The 3,690-nt window shown below is 37.3% G+C and overlaps 1 long non-coding RNA gene across 2 annotated transcripts; it reads left to right on the top strand.

The window, feature by feature from the left end:
- Positions 1–1,684, top strand: LOC135460084 (uncharacterized). Of its 2 annotated transcripts, none has more exons than XR_010443163.1 (3): positions 1–43; positions 695–756; positions 1,025–1,684. It is a non-coding gene; the product is annotated as an uncharacterized LOC135460084 (long non-coding RNA). The 2 variants fall into 2 exon arrangements; XR_010443162.1 differs by having other exon boundaries at positions 16–43; positions 931–1,684.
- Positions 1,685–3,690: the final 2,006 nt, after the last annotated feature.

The raw sequence follows: 3,690 nt of genomic DNA, 5'->3' as shown, positions 1-3,690 counted from the left end.
GGATGATGCTTAAGAGTCGATGCCTACAAGGAATATCAAGGAGGTATGAAACTCTAGCAATATGGAAATCTTGCAATGTAATGGTAATAGAACTCTTGCACTACAATGACAACAAATGACTGTGTAAGGAGTAGCAGTTTTTTGAGACATCAGGTAGCATAACCCCTAATCTGAGGTCAGGGAATGAAAAGGGCCAGTGAGTGTGCCAGGGACTAGGAGCTAAGAGGAAACTACAGAAGCACAGCCAGGAAGGCAGGGCAGGGGCCTCTCCCCTGAAGCCCCAGGCTGCAGGCAGGAAGGCAAAGGTGTGGGTGCAGACCCCATGTGAGGCTTTCGAAGCCTCAGACTCAAAGTGTCTTAGAGTGTGTCACCAGAGGAAAATCAAAATCTCAGGAATAATTGTGGGTAATATGAAAGTGAGAGAGCAATCCATAGTGTTTTCCACTTGGCAATCAGAAGCACAGGGTGGACATTTGCAACCTGTCATAAGAAAAAGGATACTGAAGGTTATAAAAAAAGCTGTTACAGAGGGCAAACAAGTGAGCAGTGGTTGAGTTTTGGAGGCATTACAGCTCCATCACTGTTAGACCTGTGAGCATGATGAAAGTATGTTCATGACTGGTTTTGTCAAGCAGCAGCACTTGCTGCTGTGCAGTTTCTGGGGTGCCAGGCACTGAGAGCATCAACATTACAGGTAAGGAGACCTGGGCATGATGCAGGTCCAAGGAGAAGCAGAGACAGCCCCTGGGTTGTAAGGTATGTGTGTATTCTATTTGCCATCTGTTAGAGGTGGGGCAGTTCTCTTCTGTTAATTGGGCAAGTTTTCTTTATCTCTTCCAAAACCAATCATCCCTCTGGGGAGATATCTTCTGTTAATGGTCCATTGAGTCTCACTGCATAACTGATAAAATTACATTATACCATTGTGAGATGCTCCACCCAGAAGGAGAAGCCAAGCATTCCTACCTGGATATAGTCTGAGATTTAGAACAACTGACGCAGCCTTTTCCCACTGGATTCCCAGAGGAGCAGCTTGCTTCTCCACTGGATGTTCAGAGGAAGACCAGGCCCACCTACACTACCACCAGGCCTTCAGAGGAAGACTACACCCTTCTACAGGACCACTGCTTCAACAGAATGCCCTCCGTCACTCCAGGAAGACTGCAGCCAACATTTAATTGGACACTTAGCAATACCCTGACCAACAGGGTGTCAGGGTGTATTCTGACTCTGAGAGTGGTTTGTTTTCTGAGTTGTTTGGGTTTTTTTGTACTATTGCGTTTATGCTTTTTAATTTTCCTAGTAAAGAACTGTTATTCCTACATCTCTTCCTATATCAGTTCCCATATCTTTGCCTGAGAGCCCCTTAATTTCAAAATTATAATAACTCAGAGGGAGGAGGTTTGCATCTTCCGTTTCAAGGCAGGAGCCTAGACACTAGGGTAGCACAGCTGCACCATCAGAGCTTGTGTGAGCATATCCATGGAAACCTGAAGAAGAGATAAATGGGAGTACGGAGTCTGGAGCACTGGACATCCTTGTTGACCTGGTTAAAGAACTCATAATATGAATATTTGTTCTAATTTTCTTGAACTACTTCACTTCAAGTAGCACCAGCTGTGCATCTTTCCCATCTGTTATTTCTTTAATTGCTATCACGTGTCTTTCTTCTTTTTTTCCACACCCTTGTAATGGTAATGGCAGCTGGGGACACACACTTTTTTTTGATGTGTCAGTATCCTATTATTTTACCTCCAAAAAGAATGTATTAGTAGTCTTATTTGAACCTTAGATAGTCTTTTTCTTGTTCCAAGCACGCAGCTCACATCCATGAAGATGCAGAAGCCTTAAGTAGTTCTTAAAATTCATTCTGACTTCAGAAATTTTTCAAATTACTAGATTACAACCAAGAAGAAAGTGTACAATTTATTCTACTTAGAATATATTCTCTTTGGAAGAATGTTAGTCATCTGAGGAAAATTTTGAGAAGGAATTTAACAGATTGGATAGCATTCTAAATAAATGAAGACCAGCAAGTAATCACTTGTGTGAGCAGGAACACTACAACGTGTATTCACTGTCAAGACTGTATGAACTCTCAATAACTGCAATATTCTGCCATCAATACAGATTTAACTGCTAAGGAAATATTTTTAGAAGATGTAAAGGGTTACTACATGCTGAAACTGATAAAAGATCCATGTGCCTCTAGTAGTAGATGAGGAATGAATTCTTTAAATGGAAACATAAAAGTTGGTAGTTTTCAGGATTTAAGTTTAAGCCAAGTAAAATACAATAAAATATAATGTAATGTAATAGAAAAAATGTAAGTATAAACTATGGAAAAAATAGGAAGTAATATGAAATTATTAAAATTAACATAGAATTAAGTACATTAAATAGACTCCTGTTTGTGTGAGATTAAACAAAAAATGGATTCTGGATATTTTTTGAAACGTATTATGGCATTTAATTTTCAGGGGCAGCATTACATTAAAATGTGTTACATAGGAAATATTTTAAAATTCAATTCATAAATACAGTCTGCCCATTTTGTAAGTTATGTGGCAATATGTACATTGTAATCTTACTCATTTAATTGTTTAAGCCATAATCTTTAAGCTAAATCTCCAACAGTAAATCCACCAATGCAGTGAATGTTTGACACGTCTGTGAGACAACATGAATTAAATAATTGGCAGTTGAGGAAAAGAAACAATTACTCACTCAGTCATCCCATGGATTTAATACTAACATCTGGTCTGAATAAGATTTAAAGGCAGTGGGATGCATTATCCCTATGCCAAAATCATTCCACAAGGACTCAGGCTCTCTTTTAAACCAGATAAAGCATTCCAAAATTCTGGCCTCGACCTTCAGAAATAATCTGATCTGTTGAGTCTGTGAGACACACTCTGCTGTAAATATGTGGAGAGGTTGAAGAAGCAGGCAGGAGAAAAATAAACCCAGCTATTTTAAAGGAAGAGATTATTCATATCCTTCTCATATATTTGTACTACTCTGAACTTTCTTAATTCATCCTTTATGTTGAAGGCTGGGCCAGCCACCTTTATCTGTTAAATACTTTAATATCTTAAAATATGTGTTATTGACATAATTCACATGACATTTTTCTGCGTAATATTTCAAATTCTCTTTAATTCACTTTTACTTTATTTCTTACATAAAATTTATAAAATAATTTTTATTTCAAATCTACATATCCATAAACTTGGAGTCCATGTTGCAAATATAAACTTCAAATGTTGTAGCAATAAGATTTTATCTTTCATTAAGAAATACCTCAATACAATGTGACATCTATAAAATATTTGTAAATGTGCAAAAGCAATCTGCTGTTTTTCCATAGTCTCCTTTTTGTTCAAAAAATAAATTCATTTTAATCTTAAAGAATAATACTTTAAAAAATATTACTTAGTAGAATGTCTTAACCCGCCAAAGCAATACAACCATTGTATGTCTGACTTTTTGAGGTACAAGAGTTGATAAAAATAGTGTGAATCACATCAAATGAAAAAAAAAAACTAAAGAAACAGAGTGATTCTGTGAGGCAGAAGTGGCTGCTTAAGGTTTCAAATGTATGAAGTTAAATGACATTTCACTTGGCCTTATGCTTGGAAGTTCCAGGAGAGGGCTCCAAATCGGACTACTGAGAAAAACAAAACAAGA

This window comes from Zonotrichia leucophrys, chromosome Z (genome assembly GCF_028769735.1).
Source record: "Zonotrichia leucophrys gambelii isolate GWCS_2022_RI chromosome Z, RI_Zleu_2.0, whole genome shotgun sequence".
NCBI classification, from domain to species: domain Eukaryota; kingdom Metazoa; phylum Chordata; class Aves; order Passeriformes; family Passerellidae; genus Zonotrichia; species Zonotrichia leucophrys.
Note: the sequence above shows the minus strand (reverse complement) of the source record. Positions and strands in the feature narration are given on the sequence as shown.